Genomic DNA, 24,979 nt, shown 5'->3' on the forward strand with positions numbered 1-24,979 from the left:
GCCCAAATCATTCAATATGTTGATATCGATATATTGGCCATGATTAAGTTGAACTTCTTTCTCTTTCTGAGATCTGTATGATGCAGCATTCAGAGATGAAAGACACTTTTCTGTGTTTGGTCACGCAGTAGAAGCCTGACGTCCTTTCTTTTAATACGACGGAGTGAATCATTGAGCTCTTTTGTGTTGCCCAGTGACGCAGGAAAGGTCAGGCTGGTGACAGTCATGAGGACAGACCACCACTGACCAACTCTAAAACCATCCAAACACTTACTGAAGCTCCTCAGTTGATATTCCAACAATTCCTCTTTATATGTTCTGACTGTTCAAAGCTGTTCAGCATGTTCTCTCTGCTTTTCTCTGTCTCATTAGACAAATGTTCTTGTAAAATAGTGGCTTTAGCCTCTTTTTCAGTAGTTTTCAGCTATTTTGTGTCTAATAGCACGTTAAGAGAGTACAGTGTTAAAAGATCCCTGAACATGGATTATTAATTAACAGTATTTATTTATTTTTTAATTTATTTCCTGACTAAGATTGTGTGTGTATGTGTGTGTGTTAAAAGCACTTTTCAATAAAACAGACGTTCTCAGTATTTCCATCTGAAACGAATTCAGGAAGCTTGGTCGTACCTCGACACTTTGTCACGGAGCCTGTAAACTAATCTAGCTAGCTAGGTAAGGTTAGGGAATAGGATTAAAAAATGATAGTGCTATGTAAGGAATAAAACACAACTGGCTGTGCAGTTATAGGAAAATAATCAATGACAGGGAGGTGTGCTGTGACCTGACACAAAGTGGTGTTACTCTTACCATCCTGAAGTTGAATACTTTCCAATAACAGCATGTGCACGAAGTGTTTTATTTCACTTATTCCATAGCAATTTGCCATTACAGTGTTTTTTAAAGAATGACTCATTATACTTTTTATTATCTGTTTGTTAGATTGAATGTTGTGGAACATCCTCAAAACAAGTCAGTTCCTGTTATGGCTTATGTTAGCAGTCTTACTATCATTTTCTTTCTCTTGTTGTTAGTAGAAACCATATAGAAAATAGGAAGCATAGAAAAAAATGCTGAACCTTCAAAGCCCTCTGTACTGAAGACTTTCTTGTGTTGGAAAGTTACAGCTTTACCTCTGTTACAAAGCGCTGATACTGGAGACTCCTTCCGAAAATGATAACTAAACATTTCCTCACAGAAGACTTCACCATATCAACAATTAATTACTTTTTTTTTTTTATTATTATTATTTTTTTTTTTTATAAATAAATCTGTGTATCGTCTGATATACAGGCTCCTGTGAATGAGTTGTTACTCTAGAAACAACAACTTATGAATATAAACATACTATTATCAGAAGTGCTGTTATAGAAGATTAATAAACACATTCTGACCAGTATGCTGTGCTGTAAGGTATATTAATAATCACTTAGAATATGACTATTTTTCATGATCTGTAACAATCTGAAACCAGTTTACTAACTCTTCACTAGCCAGCTAGTCAGAGCATTTTCTTAATTACGATAAAGTTGTAGACATGTTCCTAGGTCATGTTTTTCGTATTAAAAAAATTATTAAATAAAATGATTTAGATTCTTTGTAATGGTTTATATTATGGTACTGGTGTACTTCAAACAGAACCAGAGGACATGCATGCCTTTTAAATCAATTCTAAAATGCTTTGTTTCATTAAATAACTAAGTTAATGTACTCCAGAGATGTGTAGCCATTTAATTCTGCTCTGGCTTAGCCTTGCACTGAACAAATCCAGAAAACGCAGCATTGCATGAGACATCTCTTGGTTTTGTCTGTCTGATAGCGAGTGAGAAGGTGAACATTTGGCAATGAGGTATTGAAAGCATTTTGTTTTTGCTGAATCTTCATGTGGGAGATTATAATCCCAGACGGAGGCTTCAGAAGCATCTATAATCCTGATGACATGGAGATGAGCGTAATGGTGGTGTAATATCAGCCCACACTTTGCTCATCTTGTCTGTCCTACTCCTCTTGTGGCACTTAATGGTACTTGGTTTGATCAGGGTAGAAAATGCCAGCTGCTCTTCTATGCGGAAAGCAGAGGCGTTTTACACTGTATTACATTGTGCGTACTATGCAGATGCCTTAACAAATTGGTGAAAGGCTTTTGTGTGAATCGTTGCAATGCCTCTAATGAAAGAGCGTCACGAGGCACTTTGTAAAATGGTCCTGTTAAATTGCTCGGCTGGCGTTTGAGCCATTTTTGCTTGACCAGTTTGTCATATTTCAGCAGCAGTGGATGGATGGGGAACTGTTCATGGTGAAGTGAAAGCTGAAAGCCAAGGTTGGCTTGCTTTTTTTTTTTTTTTTTTTTTTTTGGAGAGCTTGAGTTGTTCAGTCTGGGCAATTAAATGTAATTAAATTTATTGTCACAGTTTTATAAGAGTGAGTTGGTCAGGTAGGAAATGTGGAGCAAGAGGTATGGTTTCAATTTAAGAGCATTTTGCAGTTTCTTTAAAACCTTGTACAAAGTTATATTTAAGTCTGTCAATATGTTTTAAGGCTAGAGCTTAAGATAAAATATAGAGTAATAAACAAAGCAGCAAAGTGGTAAGTCTTCTCCTTACACTGTAACATGTTATTTAACCCCACTGACTATGGATAGATGGGGAAAAAAATACCCATGAAATTAGGTAGGAAATGCGTAGGTTAGATGGTAGTTATTTAGCTGTTTAGTTGTAGGCGTGGTTATCTCCCTACTGTAAAACTCAGTTTAAATGTTTCACACTAAAAACTACATTCTTTCTGATTTATGGTAATGTTTAAATATTATAGAATTTAACATCAACAGGTCTTGTACACAGGGAAAAAAAAACTTAAATACATTTTATACAATTTTTAAACTAATAAATACTATGCAGTAGTAGAAAGTATGGAGATTTTTGAGTAGATAAATAGTATTAGGCGAGGAAAAAAATGTTCTCCTACCTTGGTACTCGTGAATGCACAAAGAAAAAAAGCAAGATCGATTGAGTGAGAAATGAATAGAGGAAGGGCATGGTTTCGATAACACTGGACTTCCTTCCTTGGTATTGTTTTTATGTGGGACTCGCACAGTACATTCAATCTGTCAAGTAAACAGATATACAACTTTCTTCTGAGAGATTTGGACACATCCTGAAAGACACATTATGTTCTTAGAGTCTATTAAAAACCTTTCAAATCAGCGATGGATAAATTCAACAATGTTGCTCAGGTAGATGTAGATACGTAGTGGTAGACATTTTGAACAAAAGTCCTTCAGCTGTCTAAGACAAGTGCTTATGAAGCTGTAAGATGTGGAACTGGTTGATGTAAGGAATAAAATATGACTGTTTTAAGATGATTACCTTCCAATAACAGCATGTCACAGTGTTATATTCCTCTTATACCACAGCAATTTTCCAATGATGCCAATTTCTTTATTTATTAAAGAACATGTCATACTTTTTTTTATCCATTATACTTACATTTAATGTTGGTTCCTTTTATCAGTCAGGTTCTAGCAGCTAAAAGCAGTCCTTCCTTCACAAACCTCTGTTGTTTTCTCTTTCTTGAAGTTAATAAGACAAAAAAAAACACAGCTTGTCATGTTACCAAGCAACCAGAAAGTCCTCTGAAGACTCCCATGTTATAAAACTTAGTTACAGCTTTACCTTGCATTTTCCCAAAATGCTTACAGAAAATGTCAACATATCAATAATTACATGTTTTTGTTTTAAATCTGTTCATGTTGAGTGTCTGTAAATGAGCTGTTACTATAGAAATGATTATATATTAGAACTAGAAAACTTAGAAAATTAATCAATACCTTCTGAGCAATCAGATTTGAGAATTCAGGTGTAATAGTGGTTGTTCATGGGGTTAAAATTTATATACGCTGAAAATGCTTGGTGTCAAATACATATTAAAAAAGCTTCCACATCCTGACCCGGTTGTGTGTGTGTGTGCGTGCGTGTCTAAGTGTTTGCGAGTGTGTGTGAGTGTAAGCATTATTTCACACTTTATCCATAATGTTGTTACTGTGCACTTTATTGTGCACTTTTGTCTCTTACTCTCTTTCGAAAAGTCATTGATAATATTGATTCCTAGAAAGCGACAGCCTGTTCTTCATCCAGCGGATAAATGATCTTCCCTCGAAGGATTAAGTGATGATCACATGGCCACATTTCCTGTGTGCATCTGTAGTACTTCTCCATCTTTAAAGCCACTGTCATATCTTCCTTCATGTTCCATCTTTATATTCTGTCTGCATCAAGAATTACAATTTCTGAAACTGATTTAATTTTTATGAAAAATCGTTGTGCAAAAGTTTGCACACCGTTACTTTGAAATGTAAATTGATTTCATGTAATTTTGTACACTTCATTATCAAAGTGCAAAAATGTGGATTAATAAAGAAACAAGTAAAACAATATTTCTGAATGTGAAACAAATGTGTTCAGTTTTTGCAAATCTTTGAGATATTTCTCTTCAACTCTTTGGAGTGAGAGGCACGACGCAAGTGCAGGTGCTCATGAAAGAACAGGTAGCCAACGTCACAATGGGATAATCCCTAACAAAATCTGAAAAAATGACACGAGTCAAAAAAAAAAAAAAAAGATAAAACAGACCTATAAAAAACATAAGGCTCTGACTTAACAACTTGAATGTATTATAAGACTTTACAGTGAAACACAGAAACAGCAGGGTATAAATAAATTGATTAAGGGCTAAACACAGAATAGGTGCACACATTTGGGCAACAAACCAATGACAGGACAGGGATGGACCAAGACCCAAACAAAGATGCATGGCAAAACAAACTAAAGCACATAGTTGACAAAGAACAAGCTCAAACAGCGTTTGCTGAGCTTAGAGCTGCACTGTGAGGTGGAATTCATGACACGTTCATTTCATTATGGTGCCCCTAAACACATTAATATATTTTCATTCCTTTCTCTAGCTCTGTAAAAGATAATTCATTTCTCACAGCAAACTGCTTGACAGTTTGAGCAATATTTGTAGCTGACACCTTTATGACACATTCAAATTAGTTAACTACAGCAAGTCACAAACTTGTACAAACTTTTGAGCTTGGTAATAAAGATAATTACTGACAACTGTTGCAATATTTATGCCATGATGTAACAGTCTTTCAGTAATACTTCTAAATGAACATGGAATGAATTTTGTTTTGTAGATAAACTGTGAAATTGAGGTTCATTTTCATTTCTTACATCCAGCAAACAAAGGGAGGGGGGTGCAAACTTTTGTACTCAGTTAAGTCATTTTGACCAGAGAGGAACCAGGTGACACGAAAAGCACTAATAAATGCCAATCTTTGTAAATAGGAAACAAAACTACTGAATATTTTAAAGGTTAATAATTGAGATAAGGATTCAATACATATGTATTTAAAACGTTTACGTTTATCCTGAAAGTCTCAAAATAGCGCCTGGGTCAGTAGGACATTGAGTCATGAACAGAACATCAGGGTTAAAGGTCACATCATCCCTCTCAGCCCGTGACATTTAAAACTGAAATTCCTTCTTTAGCTGGCGTTTTTTTCTCCAGCTGTGTGTCATAGTGCTGCCACTTTGCTGACCTCATACACTGCACACGAGTATCTTTGTGTGAATCACAGCAGCTGTCCAAATCCCAGAGCGCCGTCCTCTCTCTGTTCTGGAGGACTTGGAGCAGGATGTTTAGGCTAGTGTGCAGTACAGCTGGTCTCGTTTCACGGCTGGATGAGTGTGTGATCGCTTCATCAACGTCTTCATGACCTCGAAAGACAAAAGAGTGGTGTGGAAAAAGCGCTGACTATCACTCGCTCTCTCCACACTCTTAGCACGTAGGTAACCTTTAGAGACAAAGCATATCATGGCTTTTATTCAGTAACACTTATATCTGTGGTGTTTTAGCGTGTGATCTCATCTCATCTGGCTTTAGGTAAGGAATAAAATACTTGGGGACAGTGTTTTAGGAAAATAATCAACTCTGGTGTGGTGTGATGTGACCTGACATGAATCAGAGTTACCGTTACTGTAACACGTTGTCCAGAAGTGGTTTCTTCTCATACCACAGCAATTTGCCGATGATTATCATTTTAATTTGTTAAAGAACATGTCGAACGATTCATTTATAGGTACATTTAATGTTGTGGAACATCCACAAAACAATTTTGTTGTTATTTTGTTGTTAACATGTTAAAGCAGCTACAAACAGTTGTTTCTTTATCAGCCTTTCTTTTTTTTCTTTCAACATGTTAATAATAATAATAATAATAATAATAATAATAATAATAGACGCACCTTGTTATCTGGAAACCGGAAAGATCAAAGTCATCTGTCTGAAGACTTTCTTGTGGTGGAAAACTTGAGAGCTGACACTGGAGACGCCTTCCATAAATGTCAAACAAACATGTTAGAGAAAGATTTATATCAACAATATTATTAATGTATTATTAGTCTTAGGTTATGCCATACAAATCCCTGTGTGAGTTAAATATAGAAATGTTAGAACGAGTGCATTAATATAACCCTGTGATTCACCTTGCAGCTGAAACTACTGTCAGTGCAGATATTATAGAAAATTAATTCCACACTCTCTGACCAATCAGATTTGAGAATTCAGCAGCGCTGTAGTATAATGTTTTTAATGGTTGAGGTAGATCGTATGTCTGTGATCTGTTGTACTGTCAGGCTTTTCAGTCCTAACCTTGAGTCACTGAAGCCTCCTAAATGTTGCTAGGATGTTTGGTGCTCAGGGCTTTTAGCACCGTGGGAACTTTGTTTTTGCTGTTGTGCATGCTGTTGTTATGCGCTGCGTTAGACTGATGTATGGTTTTAATTCTCACTGATCTGAAACAGATGTCACCTGTTTATGCTTCCAGAAGACATGCTAGCAGTTACTTGTGGTGTCTGGTTTTGAAGGATGAAATGATCTGTTATGACAGAAAGTTGGTCATATCGCTGTGTATTTTACAATCAGATGACTGATGAAGTTGTTAGAAACTTGTTATAAATATTCTACACTGCTTGTATGCATGATGTAGTGGTTCAGGTCCATTAAAAACAGAACTGATGTAGCTATTAACCCATTTAAACCGTTATGTTAATGTTATAGTAGCAGCCTGTTGAAATGGTACTGCTGTAGCTGAGGTAGTACATTAAAGGAAATTTGTACGCTTGGCTTAAATACTCAAGTCCATACCCAAAATCCATTGCAGGCTTGTGTGGAGAGCGTCATCACTGCTGGTTTATTTTTAAATTCCTTACAGTCACAAATTTTATTCTTAATCTTTCTTGTTAATGTTTGTGTAATGAATTCATTATTGAAATAATTAATGACACTAGTCAATGGAAGCTGTTTATTTTTATTTTATGGTACACACAACATACTGTATATCATGATATATAATTTGACTCAAGTTTTGCTAACAAAGCACTAACAAAGGCCACTATAGGTTCTCCAGCATTTATAAAACAACGTATTTCATGAAAAAAAGGAAAGAATCAATTGGTACAAAGGGGTTTTGTTGTCCAGAAAGTTACTTTTCACACCCAATAGCAAAGCAGTTATAAAAGCAACGTACAATGCTTGAAAAGTGTACCATGATATTATTATATCACAGTATCAATATTTTGTCATATTACCCAGCTCTAGTTCACTTATAAACAACAATAATTCTTAGAAATTATTCAGTTATAGAAGCTACAGTGGCACTTGTAAAACTTGAAACAGGAAGCAAACTGACATGCAAAAACAATCTCGTTATTCGATGCCTAGACCTGGGAACGAATCACTTTCACACATGATTTATTCTGCACCAAAATTGACTTGGAGGGAATCCCAGACCAAGTGGACCAGAGATCAGTTTCCTGAATTAAACCCAGATTCAAAAACAGCTTCTATGTTCGACTAAACATGCCAAACTCTCAGCACCAACTTCATCAGCACAAGTGTGAAAACAGCCATAAATAGTGTAGCTATAGATGTCCATAGTGTAAAGCCTATTTAAATATTAACACTGGGCAGAGTGGCTGCATTCTTAGAAACAAAATAGTTCTTCAAGTTGTCATTAGATAGGTGAGCATTCTTAAAACTCCTAAAGTGGTGCTGCTTGGAACTACTCATATAAAAACACTGTTGCAGAGTTCTGTATGGAATATAGCACATACTGACATAGTGACTCCTTATCAACTGACATAGTAACTGACATAGTGACTCCTTAGTAACTGACACATTGACTCCTTATCAACTGACATAGTGACTCCCTTTCTCCTAAGGTAAAGTAAGTGATAACAGGAATTAACGTTTTGTGGGCGCTGCATAACATTAATTGCAGCTAAACATAGTTAAAACACATGATGTGTCATTCTTTATCAAGATTCCTACCATGAATGTCTACTAAAAGAAAGCTTCACCACAACAACTATACATTTTTCTTTGTTAAACAACACATTTTTAATCCATTTATTATTAGTCTTAGATTATGTGAAGCATCTGCCATACAGGCACCTGTGTATGAGCTGTTACTAGATACAATAACGTATTAGAACGAGCATGTTAATATTAACCTGGCAGAACAACTGTCTGAGCCATGCTGTTATATAAAATTATTCCACACTCAGATTCAATAATTCAACCATGCTCTGGTAGAGCAATTTATAAATTGTAATTGTTGACAAAGCTCTGTGATTATAAGAAGAATAAAGCACTTTGGGGCATGCTGTTATAGGAAAATAAAATCCACTTATGTGGATTATTTTTCTATAACAGTACATCACGTCGTGTTTTATTCCTTACTTAACAGCTGCCTGCTCTTAAAACATGGTTTGAGCCAACATATCCAGCTGAAAGGACGTGGTTTATAGAGTTTAAAAACGTAACATAATTAGAACGGTCAACAGCACAACTTAACAGAGCCAAACCTAAAACAGTTCGAGTATGGATAGAGCAAGTATTATTGAAAGTACTTCAGATTTAATGTTACAATAAGGTCATATAATTAAATAATTTTTTTTCGGTATTTATTCGTTTTGATCTGTGGACGTAATGCTCAGAGATAAGAATGTGGAGTCGCAGGTCCGATGCTGCCTGATGGCTGTTTAAACCGTACACTGTGGCGTTTAAGCAGTGTGGCTGTTGTGGTGTGTGTGGTTATGGAGGTTCTTCCACATTGTTGGCTGATTAAAGAGTGGGAGAGCAGGCTGGGCCTCCGCTCACCACACTCCCCAGAGCCAGCACTATGATTGGCTAACATTCCTGAGGAATTCAGGCCGCCAAAGTGGCTTGTCCCCAAAACAAAAGAGAGAGAGAGCTGTAACCAGGTCTCCTAGTTGGTCATGAAAGAGGGAAAAATTTGCCACTGTCCCCCTCTCTGCTTTTCTTTCAGTCCTTTCATGTGTCGAGAGGGAGGGCCGGCCTGCAGCCCTGAGCAGAGGGCACACTTTGGGGATTTTTGTGGTACACTCTGACTGTGAGGTAGGACACAGCCGGCAGTGTGTTGAAGAAGCAGGCTGGTTGTGTTTGTTGGCATTTCTGAGCCTGGCAGTGTTTCTTAGCCTGACATTATGCTTCTGTCAAGGAGATCTACCTTTACGGCCTGCTTGTAATTCCTCCCCCCTGCAGATCAGACAGGGTTTTAAACCTGTTTCTGCGATCCTGCAGGGCATCCGTGGTGAGGATCTACTGCTGAAAACTCAGGTGAGCTGCTACTCCATTCATATTGGGGGTGAAAAAGGTCTGCTTGTATATTTATCCTATATTTATATTGTTTTTGGAAGAAAGAAGGTGGTGGTCATGCATACAAATGGTGAAATGGCATGTATGTTTGTGTTCTTTTCCAATTAAAAGTTTCTGTCTGTGTGTGGATGACCGTAATTGTGGAGCGCCAACGTGCGGTGAAGTCATAATCCATTTTAAGGAGTTGAAATTCCAGTCTTTGAAACAAGCCGCAGAAATGCTCTGGAGTCGTTTTGTTCCTATAACAAAACCCCAAGTTTTGTGGTGAAACTTGGGAGAGAGTCTCCAAGCTTCAGAGCTGTGCCTGTTAGCTGTATCAGTAATTAGCACTTTTTTGATTTAGTTGTTTTGCACTGGCTGGTGATTAAATTGGTCCTGTTTGGCAGCTGTTTTTCTTTTTTCCCCCTTTGGCTTTTGTTCTTTCTCACGCTCTTTCTTTCTCTCTCATCCATCATTTCTGGTTGCAGGTATTCCCAGGCGCAGCAGGCTAAATGTACTTTGGCTGCTTTTTTCCTTTTTTTTATCCAGCCAAGGAAAATTAATTGTGTGTAAATCCTTCTGGCTGAAATCTGTGAGCAGTATTGGATGAATCATGCATCACGTCACACTGTTAAGAATCTTTTTTAAATAAATGAGGTGTAGAAATTTGCCTAGAAATTTGTGTGAGAAATGAGAGATGATTTTTTTTTTTTGGCTAAATTAGTGGTTTGATAAAGAGCCTGTAATGTCATGTTCACTCTCCTTTTTTCACTATATTTTTCTTTTGAGTGCAAAGTGTTTTCCTGTCTCGGCTTGCAGATATGCAGTGACGAGGCAGCTAACATAGTGCTTTTATTGATCCTTTCTCCAGGCAACCTCACATGACAGCTGAATAAAGGACAGAAAATAGAAGCAGCACTCAGCAAACACTCCTTCAGAAAAGTTAAATACAGACTTGTTCTGGCCCCGAGATTTGTGTTCTGGCTACAGTGGCCTTTTGCATGGCACACACCAGCTAGTGGGTTCTCAGTCTTCAGGCAGTTTTTAGGCGTTATCGCCGTGCTAGTCTGAAATAGTCTGTATCTGTGAAACTGTGATGGCTGGTCATGATAATAGATGAGGAAAAATCTATCAATAGGGGGTGTGTCATTCTTTGTAATGTGTACCTGGCACGATTGTCACTGATAGGCTGTATGAATGTACAGTCTGGGCTAGAAATAAATCAGCCTCAGCCTCACTTCTTCATATCATTCTGTGTGTTTTTCTTATTGCTGTTGCACTTGGTTCTGCAAAAGTTCGAAATAATCCACAAATAATCTGATTCCAAAATTGAAATGTCTTTTTATCGTTGAAAAACAGCAAGGCTTAGCCCTGCTACCCCATTTACATCAGATGCCCCTGCTGTTTAGTGACATCCAATCATAGGAGGCATTTTAGTTAGAGGAAATGCCTTCGATCTTGACTCACATAGGGTTGTTGTTTTGCGTGGCTTGGCAAGACTTCGTGCATGGTTCAGTGCAGACGGCTTAATGCAGCTCCTGGCATGCCTCAGGAAGCTGCTAGAGGGAGCAGGTGTTGTTTGGCACATTTCATCCATGACACTTTGATAGCAGTTCGGTGGCCCATTGAACTGCAATAAATAAGCATCGTACAGAAAGGAAGGAGGAATGTTGTCCTTTCTAACTGAGAAAGCAAAGCAACTGAGCTTTTTTGTGTGTGCGTGTGTGTGTGTGTGTGTGTGTGTGTGTGTGTGTGCACGCTCTTGCCCTGCCAAAATGCCACGCCACATGTAACTCCATCTTCCTGCAAAGCCACTTCATACATTTTAGGGCGTTTTCACACTTGATCCAAATACTGAAGTCTGTACCCTGGGTTGATTCAAGGCCCTTTTAGAAAACAGTGACATCTTTACAGGTTTATTTTCTAACAGACAAATTTCTACTATGCACACAATTCGTACAATTTATTATTATTATTTTTTTAGAAATAATACAAACTTGATTGCTGAATCTCTGCATTGCGAAATGTCCTGTCATTGGTTTGTTGCCTGATTGTGTTCACCTGTTCTGTGTTTAGTTTGGATTAGTTTGTCTGTCAAGTCCAAGCCTTGTTTTCTTTGTTGTCCAATGCCTGTATAGTGTTTCGTAGTATGTGTTACCACTGATGATTATGATTACTCTGACTGCATGTGTTTTGACTTTAGTTATGATTCTTGTTTTTTCCTAAATAAAGCACACACTGAAATTACTTCACGTTCACATGCCTCACACTGCACATTATACAAAATCATTGTTGTTGGTAACTGCTGGTTTATTGCTTGAAATTTATTTCACTGTCACTTACAGTTTTTTTTAAATTAGGATATTAATAACATGGACAAGGTTTCCATGAGAAATACACTATGTGACAACATAAAGATGTAGGGATGAAAAGGCTGTTCATATTAAGCTGTGAGTAACAGCAGTACTGCTTTTTATTTATTACTTTTAGCACCCTCTCATTTAAGCCCTCTGTGTATAATGTTCTGGAACAGGCAGTGAACTACAGAGAAATTGATGACTGCTGATTAGGCCTAATTACCTAACTGTAGGATGTGCCTATTATTTATATAAAGATGGAGATAGGACTATACAAAGGCTTGGCAGTTACAATTTCACTTAATAGCAATGTAGGTATATATATATATATATATATATATATATATATATATATATATATATATATATATATATATATATATATCATAAGAGAATGTGGTTCAACAAAAATAATGATACTTTTATAGTTGTTGTAATTACTGAACTGTACTGAGTCTGAGACTGGATTGAAATTGTAATAAAGAAAATGAACAAGCGATACGTACATGAAATCGAGCCTGTGTTAGTCCTGGGTGTGTGATTCCTGCTGAATTTATATTGGCCTGAACAGTGAATATGGTTCTGGTATTTATTACAGCAATTGCAGTACTGAGTCCCAGTGAAGAAATGCTTAGCCATGACTGCAGGAAATTGATATGACATGAAAATTAAGTTTTGATTTTTTGCTGGTATGGCAGCCGCTTGGCGGTTATGGATATGTGTTATTGATCAAATCTTGGTGACTGCTTGGCACATGGTTGTTGGAACATTGCTGGTGTTATAAATTGAATTGGACTTTATTGATATTATAAGCTGTTGTACCCTTATGAAAGTTAACTATAGTTTACTGGGATTTTACTGTGGTACTTTAATAATCCACAAGTTGATTAACCATAGTTACTAGGGTTCAAAATTCAGTGGTATCTCAATACAACACATTTTCAATATAGCAAAAATAAGCAATGCATGAATATGTGCCTTAGGTTTCCATTTTTAATTGAATAACACATACAACATTATAAAAGTACACTGAAAGTAATTGAAATGTAATAATGACAGCAGTGTTTGTTGACACTTCATGCAGCATATAATAAAACAAAAGCTGTTCATTAGAATGTAATAAAATAAACATGGCTAAGCTTTCAATCATGTGACTCTCCGGGTGTTGGGTGGGTGGAGGGGTCACGTGTCTGAAGAATGGAGCTTTCTTCTGTTAGTTGTGCTGTCAAAGTCATGTAGCTCTCTATAGCCCTAGATTTTCTGCACTCTTTACAATCAGATATGAACTTTTGGCTGTGTATGTGTGTATGGGCACATGTATTAGCAGCAGTACTGGCGGATTCGGCACACTGTAACATTTCGCTCTACCACTGGCCGAAGTGCCAAAGTGCTCCCAAATGCCAGACCTTTAAAAACTGGGTAGAATTTTCCAGTTCCATTTCTGAACCCATCGCCTTTTTTTTTTTTTTTTTTTTTGAGCTAGTATGCTAGTGTATTGGATTGTGAAAAATAGCATGAAAATATATTTTAAAAATAATTATGATTATTAATATATTTTAAATATTTCAATATTTATTATAATTAAACATTAAATATTTAATATTAAATATTTATTTCTAATTATATTTACTAATGCTGTTACTAAAGTTCCTGTGTTGTGTAGCAAGGTGAAGTTTAATGTAATAATCAGAATTTTAAAATGAAAAAAAAAAAAAAAATGCAAATGAACAAGAAGAAAGAAAAGGGAATGATATTTTCGTTTTATTTTTCAGACAAGATATCTGACATGAGCTGTAGCCCAAATTGTTTGTGCATCATTATGCAACTCAGACTAACATGTTTATTTTCTTTCATGTCTCTTTGATGCTGGCGCACTTTTTTCCCCATACGGGTCCTGTTTTTGTTCCTGATCCATTTTGCTAAGAAGAGAAGCGTGTGTGTGTCAGTCTGATGCAGTAATAAGAGGTAAAGGGCTGCCGCTGACACATCCACTGCTGAGTCGTGTTTTGCAAAGTGATTTCAGCTGCCTGTTTGTGTTGGTGTGATGAAATAATAACAGGGTTTGGCTCCAGTGCTGCTTGTCTGGGTGGAGGTGGGCAGCCTCAGGAATGGCAGCATGGCCTGAAAACTGCCGGGATTGATTTTGCAAGAGGGCAGTCAGTGAGAAGTTCTTCCTCGGCTGCAGGTAGCTGCTGGTTTAGACTAGGCAGGTTATGCGTAGAGGGCTGACAGAAATACTGTCTGAGGGATTAAGGCTTGGACTGCTTGTGCACTTTTCTTCAAGTCACGATGTGTTAAAACTTGTGTCCTGTTCACTGCTTTGCAACAGAGGTTGTAAAAATATCCAGATGCTTTGCTGAAAGTAGAAGTGCATCTATTCAACTAAATAATTCTGGTGGTACTTCAAATTCTTCAGAAAGTACGAGAAAGTTTCACTAAAGAAAATGACGTCTGCTTTAAATCACACACTGATTCTTGTTAATGATAGTAAATTCATGCTTCATTCACTAAAGAAACAAGAAATGTGGGAAAACATTAGATAAGGCTGACTAACAACAACTTTTTTAACTGTTAACTTTCTCTCAACTGTTAGCTAGCATGATAATAACTCAATCTAGCTGAATGCTAAAATCTAGCTTTCACAAAACAATCTCCCTGTATCACTACAAAGTGTACGTAGCAGCAGATAGATTATAGTGATGGGGTTAGTTCTCATTCTTTCCATCACATCTGTTAGTGATTTGTTAGGGATTTAGATCGACCCATTGAAGCTGTCTGATGCTAAAATGTAAAGATGTAGTGATTGAAAAAATAGTGAGTTGAAATGTAAGTAAAAAACTTTAGAATAGTTGATATAGTAACGTTTTCTATGAGGAGACATTTCGTAAACATTTTTTGTAAGGAGTCTCCAGTGGCAGTGCTTTGTAACAGCCAGAGGTGAAGTTTTCCACCATGGGAACAAGCTGCCTTTTCTTTGTCTTATTAGCTTCAAGAGAAAGTGAGGGAGCAACTGTTTAGAGCTGCTATAATGTATATGTATATATATATATATATATATATAGCTGCTATATATACATTAAATGTAGCTATAAATTGATTAAAAGTACAATATGTCATTCATTTAATACATTTATTAGTATTGGCAAATTGCAGTGGTATAAGAGAAATAAAACACTTTGGAATGTGCTGTCATAGGAAAATAATTCATGTTTAATCATAATTATAATTCAATCTTGTTTTTGATTATTTTCCTATAATTACTCTATTTCCTACCATGTTTTATTTCTTTCTAAATAGGTAGGGTCAAAAGGCAGAGAATTGTAATTGATAAAATTATAGGCAGACATTTTGTGAGATAAGCAATGAGCATTTGTATGTTGAGATTAAAATGCAAACGATACTTCAATATAGTAACAAAGTCACTTACTTATGTACTTTCTACCCGCTATGTTTTCCATTCATGTTTTATGATGGGAATTAATTCACTTTACATTGGGGAAAATCTTTTCTGTTATAGTTCCAGTAATGTATTGCACTTTTAGTTAAAAAAAAATTTAATGAGTTCTAAATTTTAAGAACTTGGGCATTACTATTTAGTTAATTTTATCTGTGTGATCTGTTGTAATGTACACACTTCACGAAATGTTTATGTATGTCCATTAGATTCATTACCTGCTCAGTATTCTCTGTGTGTTCCCGCTTTACATTGTTTGCTTGTGCTTTACGTAAAACCAAAATCAATCAAGCTGTATTCTCTGTGCTCAGCTATTTTCATGTGTAGGATTAGGCAGAATATGGCTCTCTGTTTCAGCATAAGCGTAATTCAATGTAGCTTCTTGTATTTCCTTGGATTTTATAAAGAAGGATTGCAAAACATAAGCACATCATTTATTAAGAGAAGTAGTTTCAGAGTGAGTTTGATGTATTTTGGGTGTGTGTGCATTGTACTTCATCTTCAGTAACAGAAGTCCAAATTTATTCCTCCTCCTGTGATATGAAGATTTTCTCTGCAGGAATTAACTCTACAGCATTGTTAGGATTTCAACTCACAACGTCCTGATGGTTCTTTGGATAGTTCCGTGTTCGTCGGTTCTACTATGAATGCTATAAATGATATAAAAGGGAAACCTTCTGTTGTAGGGTTCTACATATAAGCTCTTAAGGGTTCCTCAGAAGGGTGGTTGATGGAACCTTTTTTTTCCCCAAGAATATGACACGAGTGACTTGGTGCATTCTTTAAACAGCCATGAGCGCTTAACATATATATTGTAGATACCGAGCTGTCAATCATCTGTGAACAGAACTATTTAACAGCTTCCTTTACTCTAATAATTTCACTTTCATTCCAACAGGACAGGTTTCATATCACTGGCAAATGTTGAGGTAGGTGAGATAAACGTAGGCAAAAGAAATATAATGTGTAGCTTGAATGCAGCGGTGTTACATTGTAAAAATCTGTATATCACCAATGTTAGTGAAGATGGCTAGCTAGCTTAACATACAGGTTCTGTGGCTAAACAGGTTTCTGGGTAGCAGGTCATCCTCTAATAATTTACATATCAGACAGGACAAGTAAGACATCCTAGACAAATGTCTGCTTCAAACACTGTGGCAACAGTTTGAGGAAGACCCACATGGGTGTGATGGTCAGGTGTCAACAAACTATACCTATATCTAATTTCTGATTATTGTACATTTTTGTACAAACACAGGGCAAACACCAGAGCTGACGTGAACACATTACTAGCAGTCACCCAAGTAGAAAACTGATGTTGGCTCAATATCTATTTCAGGTGGCTATTTTGGCAAAAATGGGCTTTTCATAACAACCCTCCCAACATTGGGCCAACACTGGCAAAGTGGATTTAAAAGTGATTGAATGTCTGATTGCCCTGGTAACCCAACACTGGCCCAACATACAAAAGTACATTGAGCTAACATTGACATCTAATGGTGGATCAACAGAATGGCTGGCATTGGCCCAACCTCAGTTTGCTAACTGGCCAGTAAGTGTTCAAAATTCCTGTCACATAGATTTCAGACTTTTTAAATATGTTTGTAAAAAATTTGGTTAGCATTTCGTATGAACCATGTAAGGTTACAAATCAAGCTTAAAATGATCCAGTATGCTGTGTAAATGATAACATGCTACCCAAAAACCTTTAGCTGAAGAACCTGTGCTAAGTTAGCTAATGAACTTAGCTATCTTAGCTGATATAAAAATCGTTATCTATATTTTGCTAGGTTTGCTACTGTTAAACCACAATTCGACTCAGTTACAGGAATATTACTCATTTATAATTAACAAATGTGAGCTAGTTTACTACCCGTTAGCTAACAGAATAGTGTTCTGGATGGAGGTGTTTTGATAGTTCATTTTTATTAATACATTCTTGCTTGTTTTATAAGGGTAGAGATTTTGGTAGGTCTCTTTTAATCATTTGTGTAGCACTAAAAATAATTTGTATCATGTTTCAGTGCTGAGGAAAGACAACGTATTGAACCCGAGTTAAGAAATTACACCATAAACATCATAGATATATATTTATTACAAAATCGTGACTAGTTATCCTGTACAAACATGAGTAAAAGATATAATACCTGATTATAATTACTCAACTGTTGCATCAGGCAATGCTGAGCTACTCATAATAAACAGTGATGTAGCAAAGAGAGAGACTTATCTTGCACTTGCAGTCTGTGATCCTTTGTATGGGGTTGTATTACAGTAGTACAGGAAGTAAAACCATACAGTTGGCAAAATAGATCTGAGATGATACTGTTCATATTGTTTATGTTGGACTTCATGCTTCAACTCTCAGGAGATATTTTCAGACATGTCAGCATCCTTTGTAGGCAGTCTGGCTTTACTCGTTTGTAGAGCTTTTGGATCAGCGTTAGAAACACTATCAGTAATGTAATTGGAATTTTTCTGATTTTATTGCAGCGAGGTGAGGAATAGCACACATAGCATTCATACCAAAAGATCATCCCTGATTGAGTATGTTTCCATTCCACATTTTCCTGAAGTGTGACTTCAGGACATCATGCTGTGCTGTTTGTGTCTCACTGATATTCATGAATATGTATGTAAAGTAAAGGTAAAAGACATTTTAAACACAGGTTAAGTGTCCTTCACGGGATATCCATTATACGTTATGAAAAATGTACTTTTTAGTTCCCAAACCAACTCATCACTGTAACGAAGTTACAACAGGAAGTTGCATCATTCAGATTTCTCAAAGATTATGGGACAAAGAAAAGTAAGCTTTCTATATTCTTTTCTTTATTTTCAGTGATATTTTGATATTGACTGATGGGGTCACTTTGAAAGTACATCCCAAATAATAGATTAAAAGTAAATTATTAATTTAAAAAATAATATTTTAAGTAAGTAATAAAGTCAGTGTTCTCATGCCATTAGCAGGGATGTTAGTTAATCACATTTTGTGTATTTGCTAATTCTATAGTGTAAAAAAAACCTGCAGCCATTGTCAGCAAAGAAACCTTGTCGGAGACACGTTTCTTGAATGGTTAAATGCATAGCTTCTTAGATTCAAGGTAGAAAATGATTAAAAAAAAGGTTTCATGGTCCTGTCTTAATTCTCAGTTAAGTGAAAACAAATGTGTCCTTTTAGGCCAAAATAATGTAGAGATTTATTTTAATCAACAAAGCATTAAACATTTAAAGCATGCTAGATTCCACTGATGTTCTTTTCTCATCAAAGTATTAAAAACAGGATGAAGGTCAGTATTAAAATACGAACAGTGAAAGAATCAAAACAATATCAGTTCATAAGTTTGCTTCTTGTTTTCTAAATATTTTCTAACTTACTATATATTTATCCACCTTTTCCCTCCATTCTTTGGAGGATGTTTTTGTTAAACTTTTTGAGATTAATTATAAAATAAAGGTACATTTTTCCCCCTTTTTTTAACCAAGGAAGCATGATGATGCAAACTTTAAATGAACTGTATATTGCATTTTCCTGTATTGCGTCAGTGAGCGTAATGCGGGCTGCATGGTCGACTGTATTATGATGCGCAGTTCCTCTTTCAGACAGAAGGGGTCACTGATTGTAAACCTTTAACTCCTTTAACACTCCCAAGCCATAACTAGGTGACAGAGTTAATGTGACATTATTTTCAATGATGAGTTTCACTAAAATTAGGCTACTATTAGCTATAATAACTTGTAAATATTAATAAGGAGCCTTTTTGAAGGGTAGAATTCCTTTTATTCTATTACAAAGCTGCTAGTCAAATCAAGAAGGCACTAAGATGGATGATTAAAAAGCTCTGTAGAAAGTGAAGATATGCATTTTATATTGTCCTGTTCCTGACCCCTTCCATATTCAACACTACAGTTGGTGCGTATCCTTACAGCAGAAATGTGAAGTCAGGAATATTTGCTTGCTGCGCTTCCCCTGGTCAGATTTACAACCCAGCACTGCAGCTCCCACAAGTCAACACTCATATTTACCATCGTGGACTTATTGTCCTCCCAGGCAAGACAACAGCTCTGAGCTGGATCTCTGCAGCTCCTGAGGTGATGCTTGCCACAATATATATGAGTTAGGAAGATATGGAGCTTTATAAATCCTAAATCAAACTCTCAGGTGGACAGAGGTTGACTGTGGCCTGTGTGCAGAATTTTCCTGCAGGTATTAAACAAGTTTCAGCTCATTGATAAATATTGCAATGTTGCTCATTTTAAATCCAAGACAACCTCCTACGCCTAGCACTTACGCAGGTGCTAAACTGTTCACGCTCCACAGGAGTTGGCAAAAAATATCCATTCAATAAATCATTCAGCTCTAATTAAAGAAAGTGTGTCATATTTTTATGTTGTTCTCGCTTCTGGTCATAGCCTTGCCACACAGTTTAGCCAACAAATATCACGACCACAGTAGAGTTTTCTTTTTCTTTGTCACCATGCAACATTTCCTATGTCTACCTACACTCCTGGCTGAAAATCTGTTCACATAACAGATGTGGAAATCAAGGTCATCCTACTTGACTAGAGAAGGCCAATGCAGTTCCATTCCATTCAAGTGCATGGTACATTTTTAGGTCCTCTTAATCACTTCATGTGAATTTCCTGTAATAGTCAGTTGTGTACACGGGGTTGTGTAACCGTCTCCAAACATGCAGCACATTAAGCAAGCGGTGATGAGATTGATGTCTCCGGGGAAGAGGTGTGGCTCCTTATTGCTTTGCTTCCTTCACAAAAGTGGTTGTTTTGCTACCTCTTACGAGCATCCAGACAGTTTCGGTGTTCTTGTATTGTTTGTACTATAGTCCTGATCTATGAATGTTAGAAATGAAATTTTCTTTCATGTTAACATTGAATAATGGAACTGAGGAGTACTATTGAGAAAAGAGGAATGGAAACGTTTTAATACAGCTTGCTTTTCTGTTTCTTAAGGACCTTAAGGCAAGACATTACAGGTAGAAACTATTTTGGCCATGTCAATCACTTTCAGATTTTTGGATACATCCCATCTCTAACATGTCTTCTCTTACACTTACATATCTCTTAAATGTCAAAACGCAGCAGTGCTTATTTCACAATTTTTGTCCTCTTGTGACCACTGCATTATCTGAAATTTAGCGACTATTTGGTGAAAGCTTTAAGCTCCACCCACTTAGCCCAATCCAGATCCCAAACCACGTTCAGTAGAGTACACCACTATATGAATTACGTATTTTCACACACTAATGGCAGTTGTCTGACTCAAGTAATGATTCCTTGACGATTGCCTCTGTTCCACACATATGTCCATACTTTGTACTTCTGGTACGCTGGCACCCAGGCAAGAAGGGTAAACAATTAAACCTTAAGTTATAGTACAGTTCCCTTGTTTACACCTTAACACACTGTTTCCAGTTTACTGTTGTTAATGGAAATTTTTCAGAGTATAAAAAAGTGTAGTATGCTGTCCCACAGGGTTCTGTTGTATGCCCCCTTTTCTTCTCCCATTATGTCCAGCCCTTTGGTCATTTTCAAACATAATTGTACACGTCTGATACACAGTTTAGCTAGCATACTGTTGTTCTGTCGAGTACACCACTATATCTCACGTACATTCACATACACATAAATACAGTACGTACAGTAATGCAATTTGGTGTGCAGCTCTTTTTTTTCTCAAAATACTGGTTGCTTGGCTCAAGTGATGATTCTGTGCTGATTAAATTTAGCTGCTCCATTACCCATGCTACCCAGGCAATGGTTATGGTACAGGTCATTTGTTTTAGGTCTTACCAGACTGTTAACAGTGTTAACAGAGATATTTAAAAATAGAGTCTCCCTTTATAGCCAGTCCCTCTGTAATTTTCAAACATAATTCTTTGCTGTTCATATGCAGTAATACCTATCAGTGTTGCCAGGTTCAGCCAAACAGCTATGAAAAATGGAAGACTGTGTGAAAAGACATAAAATCTTGGATGAACAGAAGCTTCTTTCTCCTAAACTATGATAAAGCAGAAATAGTGATGTTGCGTATTTGAATTAACCCTATAGCTTTTAGGTGTTTTTGGGTGAGCAGATCGCATCCTTAAAGCAGAACTGGATGATAATCCTGTTATTGACCGTTCATACTGATACTAGATCTGTTCCAGAGCAATTGCAACTTGTATCCATTTCCCTGATACATTATTAATGATTAAATAGAAACGCAGGTGAGTCCAGACTCAGATGGAAGCTATCTGAGGCATTTAATCACTTTATCTCTGCATGTGGTGCCTTTAAATCTCCATGCTGTTTATCTTTTCTGCTGCTTTAGTGTGGTACTCCATCCTGTTAACATATGCTTGTATTGAGCAGATTCAGCAGATGTGCTGAATACTACAATGCCAAACCTTTGTATTAATGTCCACATGCAAAGCAGGATGCTAGTTGAGTGGACACTTTCATCATTGTAAAGGCGGCAGGCTTTTTAGTCCTCCACTGATTCTCTCCTTTAGCTACATTTGGGATGCTGAGATAAATCCTGGAACTGAGCCTTTGCACGTGAGCAGAAAGAAAGTGCAGTGTTTGCTTCTTTTTTTTTTTTTTTTTTTTCCCCTCTTGTCTCATATTTCAAACGAATCTAGCAAAAACATATTCATCACTATCCAAGTTTGCATCAACTATGTGCATAGTACAAGCTCGAAAATAAAAACGTAATAAAATGTTTGCTTAAAAATGCGTTGGCTTTTTTGCTGAATTTACCTATTGAAGTGAACAAATCAAAAGATGTCAGCATAGGAATTAAGCAATCGAGCTCCTGTAACAAACCTATAAGAAACGATGTAACGATGCACTCCCATCACGATTAGATTCATTTCACGATATTGGCTGCATGATTCGATTCAATATTTTGAACAAAATTTGAAGGAAGGAAAAATTAGGACCGGAAAGGCTTTGTTTCTGAATCATAAGCAATGTAAAACAATGTGCATTTTGTCTGTATAAAACAAAATAAATCAATACATTCACTGTCCACTTTATTAGGAACACCTGTACACCTGCACATTCATGCAGTTATCTAATCAGCCAATCATGTGGCAGCAGCACAATGCAAAAAACATCACGCAGATACAGGTCAAGAGCTTCAGTTAATGTTCACATCAGAATGGGGAAAAATGTGATCTCAGTGATTTCACACACAACAGTCTCTAGACTTTACACAGCTTAGTGTGAAAAACAAAAACATTGAGTGAGCGACAGTTCTGTGGGTGGAAACACCTTGCTGATATGAGAGATCTGAAGAAAATGGCCAGATTAGTTCGAGCTGTTACTTGAAGTAACTCATATAATCACTCTTTACATACGTGGTGAGCAGAAAAGCATCTCGGCATGCACAGAACATCGAACCTTGAGGTGGATGGCATGCATGCTCGTTTCATGCATCTTGTATCTGGATTATATTCTGATAAGGTTTTAACCATTTGTATTTGGCTAGTCTGAAACCTTGTGCAGTAAATATGCAAATCAGCTCATTACTTTCGAAAACCAATTTCCGCTGTTCGTCATTTGTAGTGTTTTATGAATAAAATGGCAAAATGGAGTTTCTTTTTTGTCTGTACATATGCCTCTATTTTCCTTCTTCCTTCTTTAGCTCTCTTTCTGTCTTTTTGTTTGTCCCTCTCTCTCCTCCTTGTCATCTCTCTCTCCTTCTCTCAGTGCCTGTTTCTCTGTGTTTTTCATCCTTGCCTCCGTGTCCTGTTCTTGATCTCTTTCTTTGCCGTCTCTGCATCTCCGTCTCTGCTTCTCCATCTGTTTTTTTGTCTGTACATCCCTTTCTCTGTCTTCCTCTTCTTTCTTTTCTTCTCTTTGCCTTTGTCTGTCTCCTAACCTTTCTCTCTCACTCTCTCTTTCTGTTTGTCTGTCTGAGGGGTCATGCAGGGGTCAGGAATCTGAAGGCATGAATTACGGGAACTTTTGCCACTTCTCCTGAGTTGGAGAATTACTCAGCCAGAGTTAGAAAGGCACAGCATGCCACACTGCCACTCTTTTTCTCCCAGAAAATCTACTGCCACCTGAGCATTACTTCACTAACACAACCCCACAGCCTCCATCCATCAATTCCCACGCCAGTCCCCCTCCCCCCCAGCTCCCTCTCTCACACACACACACACTGCCAGTTAAGCTGTTTAATTATTCCCTGTAATCCTTGCACTCGGTCTAGCTTCAAGTAAACTGATCCGGGTGTAAAATTTTAGCAGCTGAGCAGTGAGCTAGTAATGCAGAGCAGTTCTCAAAAGATCTGTTCTGCATGATGGCCAAATGCATCTACATTCCGTTATAACACTACCATATGAGAACCCTTCTGGAAAAAAAATATTGTTATGGTGTCTTATGAAATCTAATAGGTTTTCATCAGCAGGTGATTTCTTTTCCTTGTAGCCTGTGCAAAACAGAGCATTATTACAGATATGAATATCACAGAAGGTTCACTTGTAAGGAATAAAACACTTGAGGTTACTTGAGGGGCTTGAGGTTATAGGAAAATAATCAGTGACGCAGTGGTGTGATGCTGATTACCTGAAGTTGATTATTTTCCTATAAGCGCATTGCCTCTCTGAATTACGGCCGGCACTACTGTATGATCTGCTGTTGTAAAATTAATCAACACCTTCTAACCTTCAAATCAGATTTCAGAACTCAACTTTGCTGCTGTAAAAACCAACAGTAAACTACAGTCAATTACCACGAGGTCACCATGAAATCAGAAAGAGGTCATTTGTTAAACCATCAGGAACCTTTACACTGTGATATTAATGCTATATAGAGAACACAGAATACATTTAGTAGCCATTACAAACCAGTAAAAGCCAATGGAATTCTTTAATTGTTAGCATGATGTTTCTCAGCAGGGAAATCAGAGCTGTCCTGGTAGATCTTGTGCCGGAATCAGAACAGTGGGGTTTGTTCATCATGCCTGTTCTTGCAAAGGTAGAGGTTTGCCAATGCCGGCTCCATCGTGCTCTTGAGCAGTGTGTTGCTTGTTATGCCATGTGCTATATTTTTGCGAGACTGAACTTGCAGCAGTGCTTCACAGCTTGTTTTGTCTCTGTGTGATCTTTTTCTGATTCGTGACATGAAGATATGTGCTAGGCAGTATGGCCTTGAATTTAGACAACACACTTCCCTTTAGCACATTTAAGAGTTCTGCAATTTATTTCTCTGAGGGAGGAAACCATACAACAGAGGGTTTCCCTTTCAGAGAGGGTTTGAAGTGGGACTCTTTTAGTAACTTACATTAACTATCTGAGGAACCCTTGAGGAACCAATCAAATAGGTAACACCAGGAATACTCGGTGTGAGGCAGGATACTCTCGGAATGAGATTTTTGTCAGTCCATCACAGGCCACCACACACACCTTCACACCTATGGGCAATTTAGAGTAGCA

The 24,979-nt window shown here is 37.1% G+C and overlaps 2 protein-coding genes across 4 annotated transcripts in view; both read left to right on the top strand.

Annotated features, from left to right (window-relative positions):
- phf19 (PHD finger protein 19) overlaps nucleotides 1-4,593 on the top strand; it is a 49,065-nt gene extending 44,472 nt beyond the window's left edge. Inside the window, exon 18 of the transcript XR_008302137.1 lies at nucleotides 4,107-4,593. The gene's annotated coding sequence lies outside the window, so the exon portion shown is untranslated. The remainder of the gene's footprint in view (nucleotides 1-4,106) is intronic.
- Nucleotides 1-24,979, top strand: part of dab2ipa (DAB2 interacting protein a) — a 111,545-nt gene that overhangs the window by 1,441 nt on the left and 85,125 nt on the right. Inside the window, exon 1 of one of the 3 annotated variants that reach the window (XM_053235872.1) lies at nucleotides 4,731-5,847. The exons of 1 other annotated variant lie outside the window; for it this stretch is intronic. The gene's annotated coding sequence lies outside the window, so the exon portion shown is untranslated. Of the gene's footprint in view, nucleotides 1-4,730; nucleotides 5,848-8,516; nucleotides 9,705-24,979 lie in introns of those variants that run through there. One more of the 3 variants, XM_034306538.2, reaches the window with a different exon arrangement.

The sequence above is a fragment of the Pangasianodon hypophthalmus genome, chromosome 8, assembly GCF_027358585.1.
Source record: "Pangasianodon hypophthalmus isolate fPanHyp1 chromosome 8, fPanHyp1.pri, whole genome shotgun sequence".
Taxonomy (NCBI): Eukaryota; Metazoa; Chordata; class Actinopteri; order Siluriformes; family Pangasiidae; genus Pangasianodon; species Pangasianodon hypophthalmus.